The sequence below is a fragment of the Microcaecilia unicolor genome, chromosome 5, assembly GCF_901765095.1.
Source record: "Microcaecilia unicolor chromosome 5, aMicUni1.1, whole genome shotgun sequence".
Taxonomy (NCBI): Eukaryota; Metazoa; Chordata; class Amphibia; order Gymnophiona; family Siphonopidae; genus Microcaecilia; species Microcaecilia unicolor.
This window is the reverse complement of record NC_044035.1, coordinates 332,501,581-332,523,578: the sequence shown is the minus strand read 5'-3', so window position 1 is coordinate 332,523,578 and position 21,998 is coordinate 332,501,581. Positions and strand designations below refer to the sequence as shown.

General features: G+C 40.8%; 1 long non-coding RNA gene across 1 annotated transcript; it reads right to left on the bottom strand.

The window, feature by feature from the left end:
• Positions 1-448: 448 nt before the first annotated feature.
• On the bottom strand, positions 449-11,938 carry LOC115471050. The gene is made up of 3 exons (XR_003942272.1): positions 11,856-11,938; positions 10,205-10,209; positions 449-464 (listed from the first exon to the last, which is right to left on the bottom strand). It is a non-coding gene; the product is annotated as an uncharacterized LOC115471050 (long non-coding RNA).
• Between the last annotated feature and the right edge of the window lie 10,060 nt (positions 11,939-21,998).

Sequence of the window (21,998 nt, the reverse complement as noted above, 5' to 3'; positions counted from 1 at the left end):
TTGCCATTAGTGAGCAGCCATTAACAAAAATTAGCACTTTCGCACTACCACCACCCATTTTCTATGTTGTAAGGGCTCACACACTAATCCTGTGCTGATGAGTTAGCATGTGATAATGTAGATGTGCTAACTGATTAGTGCAGAAATGCCCACTATCCGCCCCCTGACATGCCCCTCCATAGAGACAGTTTGGGGGAGATTTTGTATATGGCACCTGTAAAATCCATGTGGAAAAATCATTTTTACCTAAGTGTATTCTATAAGATTTAGGTGCAGTATATCCCAGTGCCTAAAACTACGTGCATCCATTTATGCCAACACAAATGTGGTATAAATCCATGCATGTAGATTTACGCAGACTGGGCCATATTCTATAACACGTGGAAATTTATGAACAGCCATGAAATGCCCATTACCCCACCTATAGCCACTCCCTTTTTGAACTGTACACCTTAGAATTTAGGCTCAGTTCATCAGTATATGCTTAGCAAGTAAATTCTAATTATTGCCAATTAGTGCTCATTATTGCTTAATTGCTGTTAACACTCATTGACTTGTTAAGCCAATTAAGTTACGCAAATTGTTTTGGAATACTTTTAGATTTAGGCGCGGAATGCTAGGCACGATATATAAAATCCAGCGGTTTGTGCGCACAGATTGGGATCTTACTGCAGTATGCTTGAGCATGTCCCGCAGTAAGCCCTTTTAAGTTGCAGTAAGTGCATACTAGCACTTTCCACAGCTTAGTAAAAGGACCCCTAAGTTTGTTCTTTCTCAGATATAAATCCTAATAGGCATTTTTTTAAAATACATGTTTATTTTCCTTGTAACATGGGGAGGTTCATGTATATTTTAAAAGTCTATCCACAGCACACCCAGAGCATGTCCCCTTGAAATCTGTGCATGCTGCAGATATGCACAGGTTAGAAGCTGCAAATCTAAAATTGCTCTTTATACATATAAAAGTGTAAACTTTTCCTTTTACAAGAGTAAAAGCTACCTAACCCTTCTAAAATTACCTCCTAAACAGATATTAACATCTTCATCACATTTTTCCTGCCAATCAAGAATACAGTTGTCCTTTTCAGTCCACTATCAGGCTTATTTTCGAAAGAGAAGGACTTAACCAGGGACCATCGCTGGTGGGCTAGCGGAATGAGGCCAGAGCAGTACCCATCTGCTCCCACCTCCTTGTGCTCTGGAAGAAAAAATGGCATCTGATGACCCCAAGCAGTATTCTTGTGGTACTACTGCTAAGGGTCAAGCTTCCATATATAGCTCTGCAAGAAGCCTGCTGCTTTATTGGTTTCAACAAGGACATTGTTCCCAAGAATTCTAATGCAAAAAGCTTCTAAATATTCTCTTTAGCAGACACATTTAACTGCGGAATATTTTGACTGTTTAACCATTCATTAGACAAGTATTGAGACTGAGATAATTGTGATAAGTACAGCTTCGGATAAAATTCTACAAAATTAATTGCTATCTGCTCAGAATTAGAAACTTATGTCTCCTTATATATTTGATGTTTAATCTGAATTTTGAACAGCTGTCATACTAATAATTATTAGTTTTTTAGCATGTTCATATAAGAAATGCAGTCTTGGCCAGTGTGCATTTATTAGGAAACTGAACACTATTATTTAGAAAATAAAATAGCAACCCCCTTCTTTTGAAGCTTCTATATAAAGCTGAAAACTTGTCATACCCATCCCACTTTTAGTTTATCATATTCAGTGTTTGAAAGATAACCCCCTTCTTTTGAAGCTTCTATATAAAGCTGAAAACTTGTCATACCCATCCCACTTTTAGTTTATCATATTCAGTGTTTGAAAGATGGCCTTCCTGCAAAAAAGCTACCGCAGGTCACAATTTCATAAATGAAGATGATTATTTTCCTTTTAACATAGTAACATAGTAAATGATGGCAGATAAAAGATTTGCAAGGTTCATCCAGTCCACCAAACAGAACTGAACTGTCTTTGCCATTTTCGAGATACAGACTTTAGAGGTTTTCCTGGCCTTACTTAATAGGGCTATGTAAACCAGTGACATCCTGAGAAACTAGTATAAATAACCATGATATCTTATACAGAGCAGTTAAGCAATATAAATATATAAGAAACCATATCCATAATCCACTGATTATCCATCAAACATTCCGAAACATTTCTGTTGTTCAGTAAACACCCTACCGAGCTCTTCAAAATCAAAGGAAGTAGATGGTAGAAGGAAACCACTGCCAAGAACATACACAAATAGCACATATGTGAGGGCTCTGATGAAATTTCCTGACCTTCCTATCTTATCTCAACAACCACACAAGAAAGTGAATATTTGAAATCCTTATAAAAAGGACAGCATCTAGATTCATCAGATTCTGATCACTGCTGCACCCTGTCAATAATCCATCCAATAGTGTTAGCCATGATGTCATTCCTCGTTGTCACTTCTGCTGCTGAATTTACTTTCATTAGGGATTAAGCCAGCTTGCAGACATCCATTTCAGGACTGAATTCCATTTAGTGATAGAAACTTTTCTTCTCATATGTGTATTCAGCTTTTATTCAGAGTCTCTAGCCAGTTTTCCAGTGACATTCAAAGAGTCTTTAAGGTTCATTTTACATAGAACGTTGAGATCAAAAGTCAGATGTCAAGTTCAGGATATGCTTATTTTCAGCAGTATTTTACAAAAGGTTCTACTGAATGCAGAGCCATATGCCTATAAGAACCTGCAGGAGTGGACATTTATTTGCCAGCATGCACAACAGGTGAAGTGGTTTTATAAATACTAAACACTTGACATGAACCCAGCAGCTTTCATGTGAAAGTTCACATCAAAGCGATGATTTTACAACTTCCATATGTAAGTGATGCAACTTCCACATGCAACTGTTCAGTTTTACAGAGATGTGTATATGCAGCCAGTTAAGTAGTGAGACTGCAATTTCTGTTTTTCTTCACACTTGAGGCAAAAATAATGAATGGGGAATTAAGGAGAATTACACCCTTAATCCCTCATGTAAAGTCCCTGGGCAAAATAAGCACTTTTTACATTTCTATATGCACCTTTGAGCTGGTGTAAAACCTAGTTGGGAAAACAGGTTTGCATAAATGTGCATTTCCTTTATAAAATGGGGAAATACATATGCAGATTTTTGCCTTGCACCAGGCACTCCCAAACCATGTTCCACTATACCCTCGTTAATAGTGGTGTTTCAAGGTTTGGTTCTTTATTCACATCTCTATTCACAGTGAGCTCCATTTAGCAATACTCTCTGTTATCTTTCACGCAACCAGTTCCTAACCCAGTGAGTCACGTTTCCATGGATTCTACATAGCATGACTCAAGTTGCATGCACAAATCTGGTCATATTCTGGATTTGTGTGCACAACTTAATTAGTTAGCAAGCCAATCAGTGCCAATAATTGACAATTAACAAGCAATTGACACTAATTGGCATTAATTAGAATTTACGTGCACAACTGTCTAAGTGTATTCTGTGATGTGTGTAAATTCTAAGTTGCATACCTGAAAGGGGGGCATGGCCATGTGTGTGGAATGGGCGGGTTTGGGGCATTTCTAATATCTATACATGTAATTATAGAATACACCTGGTCCATACCTAATTTAGGCATCAGCATTTAGACCAAGTTTTACCATACGTTACTAACCGCAACTAAATTTAGTCACACGGATGGGCGCTCAGCGTATTCTATAAACAGTGTAGAAATTTAGGCATCTTCTATAAAACATGCCTAAATTTAGGTGTACTTTATAGAATAGCCTAGGTGTATTTTTTTCAGCTCTGAATTTTTAGGTGTGATATATAGAATCTAGCTCCTTAGGGCATGTGGAACCATGTCGAAAGCTTTGCTAGAATCCAAGCATAGCACATCTAACATTCTCTATTGACCCAACTTTCTGGTCATGCAGTTAAAGAAATTAATCTGATTTGTCTGATAAGACCTGCCTCTAATGAAACCATGCTGCCTTGGGTCCTGCAATCCATTCAAATTCCAAAAATCTCACTATACCCTGTTTTAGAAGTGTTTCCATTAATTTGTTTACCACAGAGATATGACTAACAGGCCTGTAATTCCCAACCTCCTCCTTATTTCCCCTTTAGGTGAGAAGGACTACATCTACCTTTCTCCAGTCCTCTGAGAACACTACCGACGCTAGAGTAGTATTGAATAGATCAGACAGTAGAACCACCAGAACTTTCCTACATTCTTTCAGTACCCTGGGATGTATGCCATCCAGCCACATTACTTTATCCACCTTTATTTTAGTTAGCTCCTCACAGAGTCCTATGAAATTATTCAGGGACTACCACTCTTCCACTCCTACTTATTCTTTATTCAAATGTGTTATAGCACTATTATTGGGGATAGAACTAAGTGGTTTACAGACTAATACGGGTAAGAAAGGACCTCCATAAACGTAAGAAAGAAAACATGCAACATGACATACAGTGGTGGAAATAAGTATTTGATCCCTTGCTGATTTTGTAAGTTTGCCCACTGACAAAGACATAAGCAGCCCATAATTGAAGGGTAGGTTATTGGTAACAGTGAGAGATAGCACATCACAAATTAAATCCGGAAAATCACATTGTGGAAAGTATATGAATTTATTTGCATTCTGCAGAGGGAAATAAGTATTTAATCCATCTGGCAAACAAGACCTAATACTTGGTGGCAAAACCCTTGTTGGCAAGCACAGCGGTCAGACGTCTTCTGTAGTTGATGATGAGGTTTGCACACATGTCAGGAGGAATTTTGGTCCACTCCTCTTTGCAGATCATCTCTAAATCATTAAGAGTTCTGGGCTGTCGCTTGGCAACTCGCAGCTTCAGCTCCCTCCATAAGTTTTCAATGGGATTAAGGTCTGGTGACTGGCTAGGCCACTCCATGACCCTAATGTGCTTCTTCCTGAGCCACTCCTTTGTTGCCTTGGCTGTATGTTTTGGGTCATTGTCGTGCTGGAAGACCCAGCCACGACCCATTTTTAAGGCCCTGGCGGAGGGAAGGAGGTTGTCACTAAGAATTGTACGGTACATGGCCCCATCCATTCTCCCATTGATGCGGTGAAGTAGTCCTGTGCCCTTAGCAGAGAAACACCCCCAAAACATAACATTTCCAACTCCATGCTTGACAGTGGGGACGGTGTTCTTTGGGTCATAGGCAGCATTTCTCTTCCTCCAAACACGGCGAGTTGAGTTCATGCCAAAGAGCTCAATTTTTGTCTCATCTGACCACAGCACCTTCTCCCAATCACTCTCGGCATCATCCAGGTGTTCACTGGCAAACTTCAGACGGGCCGTCACATGTGCCTTCCGGAGCAGGGGGACCTTGCGGGCACTGCAGGATTGCAATCCGTTATGTCGTAATGTGTTACCAATGGTTTTCGTGGTGACAGTGGTCCCAGCTGCCTTGAGATCATTGACAAGTTCCCCCCTTGTAGTTGTAGGCTGATTTCTAACCTTCCTCATGATCAAGGATACCCCACGAGGTGAGATTTTGCGTGGAGCCCCAGATCTTTGTCGATTGACAGTCATTTTGTACTTCTTCCATTTTCTTACTATGGCACCAACAGTTGTCTCCTTCTCGCCCAGCGTCTTACTGATGGTTTTGTAGCCCATTCCAGCCTTGTGCAGGTGTATGATCTTGTCCCTGACATCCTTAGACAGCTCCTTGCTCTTGGCCATTTTGTAGAGGTTAGAGTCTGACTGATTCACTGAGTCTGTGGACAGGTGTCTTTCATACAGGTGACCATTGCCGACAGCTGTCTGTCATGCAGGTAACGAGTTGATTTGGAGCATCTACCTGGTCTGTAGGGGCCAGATCTCTTACTGGTTGGTGGGGGATCAAATACTTATTTCCCTCTGCAGAATGCAAATAAATTCATATACTTTCCACAATGTGATTTTCCGGATTTAATTTGTGATGTGCTATCTCTCACTGTTACCAATAACCTACCCTTCAATTATGGGCTGCTCATGTCTTTGTCAGTGGGCAAACTTACAAAATCAGCAAGGGATCAAATACTTATTTCCACCACTGTATATCAAAAAGTAGAAAGAAAAAAAGAGAGCTGACAGTAGAAGGGATAAGAAATTCTGTGTTCATATTGACTTTCTACTATTCATCAAAAGACTTGCCTAAATAACCATGTCTTAATTTGGCCAGAAAGGTTTTGGCTCTGATTTCTAATGGGAGCTGTTCCAACTGCCAGGTGCTTTCTTATTGGGCAAGTTTAGGGCTGGGCAATATCATACAGTGGTCATTCAAGGACCATAACATGTAGGCAGAAGCATTAGGGATGGTAAGAAATAATAGGTAGGGAGGGAGCCCAATACAAACAGCTTGGAATGCTAATACTGGGGAACAATGATGATCCTTTAAAAGATGGGATACAATATCATACTTCTCTGCATGGCGTGAGTAGTCTAATTGCGGTGTTCTGCAATGATTATAGCTTCCTCATGGAGGTCTGTGTAATTTCAGCAAAGGCAACATTACAGTCGTCAATTCTGGTTATAAATAAGGAGAGGATCAGGCCATGGAAAGTATTGTGATTGAGTGAATCAAATTGGAGGGGGGGGGGAGGGCTGCACTATATGTTGAAGAGAGAATTGTGTCAGACAAAATAAAAATTCTGCAGGAAACAGATAACAATGTGGAATCCTTATGAACTGAAATTCCATATGTTTATCATTTATTAAATTTGCTAGCAATAAGGGCTCACATACTACTACTACTACTACATGTTCAAGTGTACAGCGCAGCATACATCTACTATCACTATAGAAATTTTAAGTAGTAGTGTGTGTGATTACCACCAGGAATGCCCCCCATGGTAGAAAATAGAAAAATATATTTTACAGCAGGAAACAACGTGCACACAGGGTGCCTACACGACCCCTGTATTATGGTTGATTTGGTGTTTACTACCTGCGCATTAACCCTACAGCTGCTTAGTATAAGGACCCAATACTGTAGTAGCATTTAACGTTCAAAAAGGCAACTATGATAAAATGAGGAAAATTGTTTAAAAAAAAAGCTAAAAATATCATCCACTAAGGGTAAGACTTTAAATCAGAAATGGATATTATTTAAAAATATCAGCTTTGAAGTCCAGGCCAGATGCATACCATATAATAATAAAGGTGAAAAGAAGCAAAAATGACAGCCAGCATGGTTAAAAGGTGAAGTGAAAGAGGCTGTTAAAGCTAATAGAGCATAATTCAAAAAATGGAAAAAGGATCCAACTGAAGAAAACAAGAAGCACCATAAGCACTGGCAAGATAGATGCAAAGCACTGATATAAAAGGATAAAAGATAATATGAAGAGAAACTTGTCACAGAGGTGAAAACTCATAGTAATAACTTTTTCAGGTATATCAGAAGCAGAAAGCCTGTGACGGAATCCATGGGACTGGATTATCAAGAAGTAAAAAGGTCACTCAGGGATGACAAGGTGATAGCAGAGAGACTAAATTAATTATTTGCTTAGTCTTTACCGAAGAACATTAACAGATCTACCTGCACCAGAAGTTGTTTTCAAGGGTGATGATGTGGAGAAATTGAAAGATATGTTGGTGAGCCTGGAAGATGTGACTGAACCAAACTGAAAAATTAAAGAGTAGTGAATCACCTGGACTGGATGGTATACACCCTACAGTACTGAAATAATTCAAACATGATTTTGCAGATCTGCTGTTAGTGATCTGTAACCCATTATTAAAATCATCCATAGTACCTGAAGATTGGAAGGGTACCGGGATAATCCGGAAAATTACAGACCAGTAAGCCTGACATCAGTGCTGGACAAAACAGTGGAAAATATAAAAAATAAAATTACTGAACAAGCATGGTTTAATGAAGAGTCAATATGGATTCAGCCAAGGGAAGTCTTGCCTCACCAATTTGCTTCATTTCTTTTTGAAAGCATGAATAAACATGTGGATAAAGGTTAGCCAGTTGATGTAATGTATCTAGATTTTCAGAAAGCTTTTGATAAAGTTCCTCATGAGAGACTCCTGAGAGAATTTTAAAAAGTCATGATATAAGAGGCAATATTCTGTTGTGAAGTAGGAACTGGTTAATGGATAGAAAATAGAGGGTATGTTAAATGGTCAATTCTCTCAGTGGAGGAGGGTGAATTGTGGAGTGTCACAGGGATCTGTACTGGAATGTGTGCTATTTAACATATTTATAAATGATCTAGAAATTCAAAGTTACTAAAATGCATGCAGACTGTGAAAATGTTCAGGAAGACCTTAGGAAATTTAAAAACTGGACATCCAAATGGCAGATGAAATTTAATTTGTATAAATGCAAAGTGATGAACATTTGGGAAAAATAATTCAAATCATAGTTACCTGATGTTTGGTTCCACCTTAGGAGTCAGCATCCAAGAAAAAAGATCTGCAAAAATGCAAACAGAATGCTAGGAAGTATTAGGAAAAGGAGAGAAAATAAGACAAAGAATACTATAATTCCTCTGTATCGCTCCATGGTGCAACCTTTCATTGAGTATTGTGTCTAATTCTGGTTGTCGTATCTATATAGCGGAATTAGAAAAAGTTCAAAGAAGGGTAAGCTCTGTCAAGCAGGGACTATCTCTTCATGTTCAAGTGTACAGCACTGCGTACATCTAGTAGCATTATACAAATGATAAGTAATAGTAGTAGTAGTAGAAGGGTGACAAAAATGACTAAGAGGGTGGAACTCCTCTCATATGAGGAAAGGCTTAGGAAGTTACAGCTTTTCAGCTTGGAAAAGAGATAGCTGAGGGTGGATATTACAGAGGTCTACAAAATCCTGAGTGGTGTAAAATGGGTAAACTTGAATCAATTGTTTATTCATTCAAAAAGTACTAAGTACTAAGTTACATGGTAATACTTTTAAAATGAAGAGGAGGACATTTATTTTCACTAAAGGAATAGTTAAGCTTTCAAACTCGTTACTAGATTTTAAAATGGTTTGGGCAAGATCCTGGAGGAAAAGTCCATAGTCTGCATTTGTAATACAAACGGGGAAAGCTACTGCTGTCCCTGGGATTGGTAGCATGGAATGTTGCTACTATTTGATATTCTTCCAGGTACATGTGACCTGGATTGGACACTGTTGGAAGCAGAATATTGGGCTAGATGGAACATCGGTCTGCCCAAGTATGGCTATTCTTATGTTCTTACGTACACACCCATTATAACATCAAAAACACTCTCTCCAATGTAAACACCAGGACACCAATATTCAAACTGTGAGAGATAGCCGGGATATCTCCCTGCATCGGTGCTAAACCTGTATATTGAATGCCGGTCTGTTTCCGGTGACCGGCACTGAATATCTGATTTCACTATGGCTGGTCTGATTTTAATTGGCTGTGCTGAGATTTAGTGCTGGCCACTTAAAGTCAGATGACCAAAATTATTCCACCTATTGTGTCAGCCAAATATGGCTGCCAAATTTGTCTGGTCTGGTTTTGAAAATCGGCGGATAGCCGGTTATATTGCCCAATATAACCAGCTATCTTTAAGCTGCTAACCGGTGATATTCAGTGCCAGAAAGCCAGCTATCAGGCATTGAATATCGCCAGATAGCCAATTAAGTGTTGTTTTAGCGGCCATTTGCTTTTAAATATACTTAGAGGGGCATTTTCGAAAGAAACATCCAAGTTGGGATTTGGACATCTTCGTATAACATCCAAATCCAGGGGCGGGAAAAAACGTATTTTCAAAAAAAGATGGACGTCCATCTTTCGTTTCGAAAATACCAAGGACGTCCTTGGATTTGGATGTCCTTAGAGATGGACATCCTTTGACATGGACGTCTTTGACTTTCGGCAATTTTCGAAACCAAAGACGTCCATGTCAAAAACGTCCAAATGCAAGCCATTTGGATGTGGGAGGAGTCAGCGTTTGTAGTGCACTGGTCCCCCTGATATGCCAGGACACCAACCAGGCACCCTAGGGGGCACTGCAGTGGACTTCACAAATTGCTCCCAGGTACATAACTCCCTTACTGTGTGTACCGAGCCCCCAACCCCCACAAAACCCACTACCCCCAACTGCACATCTCTACCATAGCCCTTATGGGTGAAGGGGGGCACCTAGATGTGGGTACAGTTGTTTCCTCCACAAATGTAACAGGTAGGGGGGTATGGGCCTGGGTCTGCCTGTCTGAAGTGTACTGCACCTACTAAAACTGCTCTAGGGACCTGCATGTGCTGTCATGGACCTGAGTATGACATCTGAGGCTGGCATAGAGGCTGGCACAAAATATTTTTAAAGATTTTTTTGAGGGTGGGAGGGGGTTAGTGACCACTGGGGGAGTAATGGGAGGTCATCCTCGATTCCCTCCGGTGGTCATCTGGTCATTTCGGGCACCTTTTTGTGCCTTATTCATAAAAAAACCATGTCCGGGTGAAAATGTCCAAGTTTTACTTTAGGACATCCCTGCTTTTTTCGATTATGGCTCAAAGATGTCCAAGTGTTAGGCATGCCGAAGTCCCGCCTTCACCACGCCTCCAACAAGCCCGCTTGAAATGTGGACGTCCTTGTAATGGACTTCACTTAGAGGCATCCAAAATCGTGTTTCGATTATACTGACTTGGACATCTCTGGGAGATGGACATCCATGTTTAGATTTATGTTGAAAGATGGGCATTCATCTCTTTCAAAAATGAGCCTGTTAGTGGTGTATATTTCTATGTAAAAGGATTAGCCATATTAATGCTAATACTAGAGAGAATATTTTGTGTCCAGAAAACAGAATTCCATGACACAGCTGTTTCATGGCTTCCAGTAGTTAATGAAGATGATTACAACATCAGGAAAGCAACCAGACAAAAGAGGCAAATTACAGTATAAATGCCTGGTAAAAAAAAGTCCACTTATTTCCAAGTGATCTGTCAGGAAAGTTTATGAACAAGAGCTCATAACATATGTTGTAGACCTCATATTAATTCACTTAGAGACCCTTTTACCAAGCTGTGGTAAACGGGCTTTGCCATAGTGTCGGTGGCCGTTTTTGCCATGCGCCAGAGCCATTTTTACCGCAGCAGGAAAAAAAGGCTGAAAATCATCATGGCCATGTGGTAAAATTGTATTTACTGTGTGGCCAATGCGGGGGGAGCACTTACAACCACCAGTAGCGGTAAGGGCTCCTGTGGTAACCCAGCAGTAACTATGCAGCACGTGACCCTGCCCAATTACCACTGGGTAAGTGCCATGCTAATAATTTTAGACAAAAATTTACGTAGCACTGGAAATGGCATGTGCTTAATGCGGAATTCCTACCGGCAGCCGCGTTGAGATGTCAGTAGCTTCAGGTTGCTGTACAGCAAGTTCCTTGCTGCGTGGCAACCCTTTACTAAAAAGGCCCTTTAGAGGTTGAAATTAATTTGAAAAATTTGAGGGACTAATACTGAGCCTGTAGCAGCCAGTGATTGTGAAAGCACTGACTGCTAGAGGCAGAAAATGACCCCGATATTCCTTTCAGACCAGAACCTGAATAGCAACTCTTTACTGTCCCAACTTTATCTGGGCATTTACCCAGTTATGGGAGAATTCTATGCATGGTGCCAAAAAAAACATGCTAAACTATTCTTTAAACCTCGCCTAATATTAGGCGTATTCTATAAACCACAGGTAGTGGCCGTTCCCGTGACCAACATTTAGGCTCAGCCATTTACGCCAACTAAATGCCCACGTCTTCTTTAGGAACAGATCGAGCATATGCTATAACAGTGCACATAATTCTAGGAATGACCTTGAACCACCCACAGCTCTCCCGTGGCCACTCCCACTTTTGTGATCCACATATTAGAATATTACTCACACCAATTTACAGAATACGGTTAGACAGTTGCGCTCTTAAATTCTAATAAATGCCAATTAGTGCTGATAATTGCTTGTTAGCAGCCAATTATCAGTACTGATTAGCTTGTTAAACCAGATAATTCTCAGCTTAACCCTGAGTCTGCATCCGAGCAACTGGATAGTACTGTACTGGCCACAGCTGATATTTAGCAGCACTATTCAGTTAAGTTACTTTGAATATCAGCACTTGGTCCAGAAAAAAGCAATTTGAATTGGAAGGACTCTCTCCTACTTAGTTAGATTGTAAGCTCTCTGAGCAGGGACTGTCCTTCTATGTTAAATTGTACAGCGCTTAATTCCTCCTTTTACCCAAGTGTACTATCTTCCGGTTAAGGAGAGAAGTGAACAAAAAATTGAAGTACAAGAACATCCACTGAATGTTACTGAATTGCTTGAATTAACAGACTCTGAAGATGTGATTCCTACAACTTTGATAGTAACATTGGCACTGGCACCAGACAAACAATGGTTAATGTCCATGTACTTCAAGAATAAAGATAAAACATTTCTTGGTCAGAAAATTCAAATCTTTCCCGACATCTCCAGAAATACGCAAAAGCGTCAGAAATCATTTCTTTTAATGAAACCAGCTGTAATTCAACTGGGTGCAACGTTTTACTTGCGATACCCATGCAAGTGTGTGGTGAGATACCAATCAAACAAATATGTCTTTGTTGACCCGGCTCAATTAACAGCATTTCTTACCTCAAGGCAAAATAGGGGATCTTAGAACATCTCTTGCCCTTGAATTATAGTTAAACACTGTATAATGCTGGCTGTTACCATTTGTTGCTTTATTATTGATAATTTTTGTTATTATACATATTCCATTTCTTATCATTTTGCCCTAAAAAATGTGGACTTGAGCAAGAAATCTCAGTATTTTTTTCTGTTTTTTTTTTGTTTTCCTTAAATATGTTGAAATGTATTGCTTTACAAACAAGTGTTTTGCTTGATTTAAATGTTAAATCTTAAAAAAATAAATAAATAAATTGTACAGCACTGCGTAACCCTAGTAGCGCTTTAGAAATGCTAAATAGTAGTAATAGTAAGTTGCTCTAAATATCATCCCCTAAATCAGTAAGCTTGATTAGTTGTATATAGTTTTGTTTTGCTTTGTTATTTTAATGACTGAATATAAATCTCAATTGTAGTGCATTCAGTAAGAATAATTTCTTGCAGGCTGAGCTAACAGTCACAAAATCACCCCAACTCTACTCTCTATTGAGTGAAAGTTACCTATTGCACACGTTGGCAAGGATGAAACATAAAGAGGAAAACACGCTGGTAAATTTCTGCATTCTTTACAAAATCTACTAGAAATATAGAACTTGACTAAAAAGGAAAGTGCTTCCTGAATGCCTCTTTTGTATTATTATCTGTGTCCCAAACAGAAAAAAAATATTTTTTGATAACCCAACCATGTCTTATTTCTCTTTTCCTCAGACTACTGACTTGCTATGACTCAGGATTCTTCATTGGTTGAGAGGAAGAGGCAGAAGTTTCCTCTTAAACTAGTAACTTTAGTGCTCCATGTCTTTTATTTTTTTGTGCAACTATAATAATTTTCTTTCCCACACAGTCTTTATGCTCTTTGAAAAGCTGGAGCCCTTTCTTCTTTGCAGAAGAGGACATGCGTAACTGACCTACTGTCAAGCAAAGCCGCAGGGCCAGAAACTCTTGAAAATAAAGGCCTTTATGCTTCAATTCAAATGTCTTTTCAGAGAGCCGCTAATGTTGTTGATCGTAAGCTCCCAAGTTTATTACAATTACACAGGTCCTTCAACTGCCACAAACATCTAGGTCTTGCCAGAGAATTGTAGAAAATAATAGTCATCATATCCACCCACTGTCATCTCTTCCATTAGCCAACTTGCCTACCCACCACAAATAGCCTTCCTTTTTGCCCAGTGCCCACTCCTTTCCTTCCATCACTTTAAGCCTTAAAGCTCAGTTTATCATCTGTGAGTCATGTACTGCTGGTTGACATTCCATCTTTTCAATACAAGAATACAGAGTTCTTAAAGGGACCAAGCTACCCATATAGTCAAATGGTGTAATAAAATTAGCATATAGAACAAAGACCCAACATATATCTGAAGGCCCATTTTAGATGAGGAAAGGGGATGGAATTTTATATACTGCCTTTCTGTGTTCACAATCAAAGTGGTTTACATATTATATACAGATACTTATATTGTACCTAGGGCTATGGAGGGTTAAGTGACTTGCCCAGAGTCACAAGGAGCTGCAGTGGGAACTGAACTCAGTTCCCAAGGATCAAAGTCCTCTGCACTAACCACTAGGCTACTCCTCCACTCATTCCACCAATAAGAGCCAACCTCATCAGTGATGTCACAATGGCTTGATTGCCCGATACTTGGCTCACTTCTGATATTGTGATGTCATAAGGGAAAGGGGGAAAGGGAAATGGGACTTGATATACTGCCTTTCTGAGGTTTTTGCAACTAAATTCAAAGTGGTTTACATATATTCAGGTACTTATTTTGTACCTAGGGCTATGGAGGATTAAGTGACTTGCCCAGAGTCACAAGGAGCTGCAGTGGGAATTCAACCTGGTTCCCCCGATTCTCCCCACCACTATACTAACTGTTAGGCTACTCCTCCAGATAGATCAAAACCAAAAAAGTGAATCAAAATGTCTAGGATAACCAAAGTTTATGCTTAAAAAAAAATTTAAATAAATAAATAAATAATTGCTGATAGAACAATCCCCAACACAGGCCATGTTTCGACAAACACGGTCTTCATCAGAGGGATCTGTCAAAAATCAGCAAACAGTATGTTATCATATTGGAAGTGCCATAACAGCATTATTATGGAGGTGCAGTGTAGCCAAGTGCTCTGCAGGAACTTGCTCTGCAAAAACTTTGGTCATCCTGGACATTTTGGTTGGTTTTTACACTTTTTTGGTTTTGATTTGTGTGACTGTGTAGAACTCATCGGTGCCCTCTGGTGTCTCTTGGTTTGTACTCCATTGGAATTGAAATGTAAAAAATCAGGATGTGTACAATTCTGCAAGTGTTTTAGAAAAGGTTTTGCTGATGCAGCACATGCAACAAAAGCACCCATCTTACCATTATAAACTTGGAAAAATTAATAGAGGAAACTTGGCAACTTATATGTGTAAGTGTTGACTCAAACACATGTAACTTGGTAATTCACAACCAACATGTGTGTCAGCACTTAACATGTAACTGCTGCTACTTAAATACAGAGGCAGCAACTGTTATATATTTTTTATTTGGACCTTACGAGACTGGGAGACTGGGCGTCTAAATGGCAGATGACGTTTAATGTGAGCAAGTGCAAAGTGATGCATGTGGGATAGAGGAACCCTAATTATAGCTACGTCATGCAAGGTTCCACGTTAGGAGTCACCGACCAAGAAAGGGATCTAGGTGTCGTTGTTGATGATACATTGAAACCTTCTGCTCATTGTGCTGCTGCGGTTAAGAAAGCAAATAGAAAGTTAGGTATTATTAGGAAAGGAATGGAAAACAAAAGTGAGGATGTTATAATGCCTTTGTATCGCTCCATGGTGCAACCGAACCTCGAATATTGTGTTCAATTCTGGTCACCGCATCTCAAAAAAGATATAGTGGAATTAGAAAAGGTGCAGAGAAGGGCGACAAAAATGATAAAGGGGATGGGACAACTTCCCTATGAGGAAAGGCTTAAGTGGCCAGTGCTCTTCAGCTTGGAGAAAAGGTGGCTGAGGGGAGATATGATAGAGGTCTATAAAATAATGAGTGGAGTTGAATGGGCAGATGTGAAATGTCTGTTCACGCTTTCCAAAAATACTAGGACTAGGGGGCATGCTACAATGTAGTAAATTTAAAACGAATTGGAGAAAGTTTGTCTTCACTCAATGTGTAATTAAACTCTGGAATTCGTAGCCAGAGAATGTGCTAAAAGCGGTTAGCTTAGCAGAGTTTAAAAAAGGTTTGGGCAGCTTCCTAAAGGAAAAGTCCATAGACCATTATTAAATGGACTTGGGGAAAATCCACTATTTCTGGGATAAGCAGTATAAAATGTTTTATACGTTTTTGGGATCTTGCCGGGTATCTGTAACCTGCATTGGCCACTGTTGGAAACAGGATGCTGGGCTCGATGGACCTTTGGTCTTTCCCAGTATGGCAATACTTATGTACTTATTTTTTTTTCTATTTTAAAAGCAAGTTGTAAATATCTATGACTTAAGCAGATCAAGAAGTCTGGTTCAAGTTAGTATAAGACCAACCAAATTAAGTAGATTGCAGAGAAGTTTTGCCCATTCACTGCTTTTCAGCATTTGAAAGCAATTTCTTTCAAAAATGTAGCTACTTAAAATTCAAGCACCACACAACTAAGAATCTCTAAAAAGAGGTAATGAACCATAAATTATTGCCGTTAGATATTTAATACTCAATCAGTATGTGCTCTCTCATGCGTATCCCACTGGCATTGCATTCGTTCTGACTGTGTAGTACTGGTTCAATTACTTTGTTCATTTACAATAAAAGATTAATGAAAAGAGGTATATTTTAGTTCACAGAGATTAATTGCATCCCTTACTTTCCCTACACTAGAAATATTCAACCCATAATCCTGATAGCTTTGTCATCAACAAGTACATGGAAAAATTAATAGACTTTCTTTTGCTGGAACCCTCAGAGAGTTACAGATACTAACATCCAGGGAAAAGCTGACTGAAAGTTGGCTTTCTGCTAGAAAGGAATTAATTTACCTTCCATTCTAATTCACTCTGATGACACTTAAAATTAGCCAGCATAGAAATTCATGTACAGTAAGTATTGTAAATCTCCACACATTTTGTTTAATACATTGAAAACTAATCCTGACTTAATTCCTTGGGAGGTGGAATTATTTTTGAAGGTACAATAGACTATCAGTTATTAACTGATGGGTATTTCCATCACTTAATTCAGGTCAATTACCTTTGACAATTTAGCAGTGTCTGCTGTTAAATTATGTGAAAAAAATACTGTTAAACATATACATTCTTTTAGTATAGCTAGGAGCTACAATAGTTTCATGGATTTCATTTTTACTCAAGTAGAAAGAATCTTAAAAAATGATCATTGTGCTGCTGCAGCTAGGAAAGCGAATAGAACGTTGGGTATTATTAGGAAAGGTATGGAAAACAGGTGTAAGGATGTTATAATGCCATTGTATCGCTCCATGGTGCGACCACACCTTGAGAATTGTGTTCAGTTCTGGTCGCCACATCTCAAGAAAGATATAGTAGAATTGGAAAAGGTGCAGCGAAGGACGACTAAAATGATAGCGGGGATGGGAGGACTTCCCTATGAAGAAAGACTAAGGAGGCTAGGGCTATACAGCTTGGAGAAGAGACGGCTGAGGGGAGACATGATAGAGGTATATAAAATAATGAGTGGAGTGGAACAGGTGGAGGTGAAGTGTCTGTTCATGCTTTCCAAAAATACTAGGACTAGGAGGCATGCAAAGAAATTACAGTGTAGTAAATTTAAAACAAATTGGAGAAACATTTTCTTCACCCAACGCATAATTAAACTCTGGAATTTGTTGCCGGAGAGCGTGGTGAAGGCGGTTAGCTTAGCAGAGTTTAAAAAGGGGTTAGATGGTTTCCTAAAAGACAAGTCCATAAACCACTACTAAATGGACTTGGGAAAAAATCCACAATTCCAGGAATAACGTATAGAATGTTTGTACGTTTGGGAAGCTCGCCAGGTGCCCTTGGCCTGGATTGGCCACTGTCGTGGACAGGATGCTGGGCTCGATGGACCCTTGGTCTTTTCCCAGTGTGGCATTACTTATGTACTTATCATTGTCAGCTATTGAAATTGAACAAAGATTTTTGATTTTGTGCCAGTTCTCTGTCTCCTGATTCCAAAGCAAGACAACTCTGTTCACACTGAAGACAAAAATAAATCATATTTAAATTATTACTTGTAAATATTACTAAGGTTTCATCAGCAAAAGTATGAACCATCAAAAGCAAAAAAAAAACTAATTTGGGGATCTTTTACTAAGCTGCGTAGGCACCTACATGGGCCTAATGTGTGTCAATTTGGAGTTACCGTCCAGCTACCGTGTGGCCCGTGCAGTAATTTCATTTTTGACGTACATCCACTACGCACACCAGAAAAAATATTTTCTGGCACGTGGCGAAAATCGGGCGGTTACTCCGACTTCACGTGCGTAGGCGATTATTGCACAGTTAATGCAAGGGACCATTGTGCTATGCCAATGGCTGGCGGTAAGGTCTCAGACCCAAAATGGATACACGCCAATTTTTATTGTGCCTTCTTTACAGGCACACTGAAAACTGGATCTATGTGCGCCCAAAACACATACCTACACTAGTGTAGCCCATTTTCCAGCGCACCTTAGTAAAAGGACCCCAAAACATCCATTATATAAAACAAATATGGATTCTTTGGTGGCATATTTATTTGGTGAATTCTGGGATTTAATTTTCTGAATTCCATCTAGCTGTAAAGCTCACAGGCTCCCATATACCTTGCATCTAATATTCAAAAGATGCAGTAATTGAAAAGACTGTGTGGTAATTTTGAGGGTCAAACCCAGCATGTCATCTGTATTTACTGCACAGAAATAGTCTTTAACACGTTAAGACTGTTTGCATTTAGTATGGATGCACTTGGTGCCCCCTTTTGAAGAAGTGGTAAGGGTACCTTCACTAGGTGGCCCTTTTACTAAGCCACGTAGGTGCCTACGCGTGCCCAACACACGCCAAATTGGAGTTACTGCCTGGTTACCGTGTGTCTGAAAAATATTTTTTATTTTCTGATGCATGGCAGCTATGTGCATCAAATGGAATTTGACGCGCGGAGACTATTACCACCAGGTCAGTGGCTTGTGGTAAGATCTCAGACCCAAAATGGATGTGCAGAAATTTTCAATTTCCCACGCGGCCAGTTTCGGCAAAAAAAAAAAAGAAAAAAGTCAATTTTTGTAGATGCGATAAAAAATAATTCTGTGGGGGCCTGAAAAAAACACGCGCCTACACAACTGCAGGCCATTGTTCAGCGCACCTTAGTAAAAGGACCCTTAACTGTACAAGTAACAGAGTGCAGTACATACCATGCGCTAACTGCAGTGTCTAGTCCATGCCCATTCTCTGCCCATCACAGCAAGAAATGAATGCTTAAATTAGCATGTGCTGTCATAAAACTGTAGTAACAGTTACCACACTCATGTGGTGACAGCGTATGTAAATTCACATGTTAACTGCTCAACACACTTTACTAAAAGAACTTCTATGTTAAAAAAAATCACTTTGAAAATTGCCCACATGGCATAAAAACACTTGTAGACTTTTCCCACATGCAAAACATTTTTGGAAAACAATGGGAATATGAAATTAAAAATAAATGATGCAACTTTTGTCTGCTCCATCCTTTTCCCATGCTAGTTTTTCCAGGGTGGGTCTAAGGGTCTTTAGTACCCTATCAGGCTTATTTTCGAAAGAGAAGAACACCCATCTTCCGACACAATTCGAGAGATGGGTGTCCTTCTCTCAAGGTCGCCCACATCGGCATAATCGAAAGCCAATTTTGGGCGTCCTCAACTGCTTTCCGTTGCGGGGATGACCAAAATTCACGGGGGCGTCGGCACCGCAGTGGCATTCCTAGGGGGGTTGACACCCGGGGCGGATCGCCGATGCGCCCCACCCCCCCAGGTGCAGCGTGACCCCCCCAACGAAAGGACACCCCCCCCGCGAAAGCACCCCCGCCCGGGTGCATGCCACTGGGGGGGGTGCCACGCGCCTGTCCGTCATTTGTTCCATGCTCCCTCTGCCCCGGAACAGGAACCTGTTCCGGGGCAGAGGGAGCATGGAACAAACGACGGACAGGCGAGCGCGGCACTCCCCCAGCGGCGTGCACCCGGGGCAGACCGCCCCCCCCTTGGAACGCCACTGTGGCACCGTACCAAAAGCGGGACTGGGGCATGATTTAGAGATGGGTGTCCTTGGCCGATAATGGAAAAAAGAAGGGCGTCCCTGACGAGCATTTGGCTGACTACTTGTTCCATTTTTTTCAGGACCAAGCCTCGAAAAGGTGCCCGAACTGACCATATGACCACTGGAGGGGATCGGGGATGACCTCTCCTTACTCCCCCAGTGGTCACAACCCCCTCCCACCCAAAAAAACCCATAATTTTTTAAAACATTTTTTGCCAGCCTCAAATGTCATACCCAGTTCCATCACAGCAGTATGCAGGTCCCTGGAGCAGTTTTTAGTGGGTGTAGTGCACTTCAGGCAGGCGGACCCAGGCCAATCCCCCGTTACCTCTTACACTTGTGATGGTAAATGTTGAGCCCTCCAAATCCCCCCAAAACCCACTGTACCCACATTTAGGTGCCCTTTCACCCCTTAGGGCTATGGTAGTGGTGTACAGTTGTGGGGAGTGGGTTTTTGGGGCTCAGCACTGAAGGTAATGGAGGTATGCAGCTGGGAGCAATTTGTGAAGTCCACTGCAGTGCCCCCTAGGGTGCTCAGTTAGTGTCCTGGCATGTGAGGGGGACCAGTGCACTACGAATACTGGTTCCTCTCATGACCAAATAGCTTGGATTTGGTCGTTTTTGAGATGAGCGTCCTCGGTTTCCATTATCGTCGAAAACCAGGGACGACCATCTCAAAAACGACCTAAGGATGACCATCTCTAATGTCGACCTAAATTTCATGATTTGGGCGTCCCCAACCGTATTATCGAAGCGAAAGATGGACGCCCATCTTGTTTTGATAAAATGGGTTGCCCCGCCCCTTTATGGGGCCGTCCTGCGAGGACGCCTTCATGACAACTTGGGTGCCCCGTTTGCTTATGCCCCTCCATGCCAACCTTCAGCTGTGCGATGCTCATCAAGGAACAGTTTAAGGCCCTCACCCCCCCCCCCCCCCAATGTTCAGAATCTCCCCTTTCTTACCATTCCATAGTCCAGCATTTTATCTCCCAGCATTGTAAATTCAAAGGGGCATTCCCATGGATGGGGCATGGGAGGGGCCCATCTAGTGCTGCCATGTGGAAAACCAGGGCTGTACCAAGCTGAAATCATGTCCTTTGTAAAGTACCCCCTGGCACCCTTGCCCCACCCACTGTGCCAAAGTCAAGAATAGGAGACAGTGGGTGGGGACAATTTTGCTGCCCCTATCTTCCTAGCACCCTGTACAGTCACACTGTTCACAAAAGCCTTCAGTACTGCCCTTTTACTAAGCTGCGGTAAAAGAGGGCCTGTATTAGAATCAGCGTCTGTTTTTGACGCAAACTGAGGCCCCCTTTTACCGCAAAAGAAATGGCCATGCGGTAAATGAATCATTCAGTGAGCCATGCAGTAAGTGGCAGTGAGGGTTCCCGTGCTAACCCGGTGGTAACTGGACAACGCACGGCACTGCCCAATTACCACTGGGTAAGCACCAGTGCTATAAAAATATAAAATATTTTTGTAGCACCGGAAATGGCGCATGCTGGGAGTGGGAACTACCACTGAGCTCCTGTAATAGTTCTGTATTGGCACACGGCAATCCTGTTGCCGTGTGACAACCCTTTAGTAAATGGGTCCCATAGTCCGGACATAACTCCAGCTTGGAAATGGAATATCCTTAAAAATAGGGAGCTACTGTATATGGGTAATTAGACCATACAAACACAGGAAATAATTTAATAAAGGCATCTTTGTGTGTATATAACAATACAGGTCAATGAAATGATGCTTTAAAATTATTCCTACTTAGTAGTACATACAATGACCAGAACACATGTACTTTTGTCTATGTAGGTATATTTGGATGTGAAGTGTGAGTGAAGTGTGATCAGAGTTAAGATTTACACATGTACTTTATACAATACATTTTCTTGAACTTACTTTATATGCGAAGATTTTCACCTGTTTCTGAGCAGGCATAAATGTCAATGTCTTCATTTTAGGCCAAATGTCTGCAGGATTTCTCTTTATAACATAGACTTGCTTTAAATTCACAACCATAATGTAGATCAGGGGCGTAGCCACGGGTGGGCCTGGACGGGCCCAGGCCCACCCACTTTCCCTCCAGGCCCGCCCCAACATCGTCGTACCAA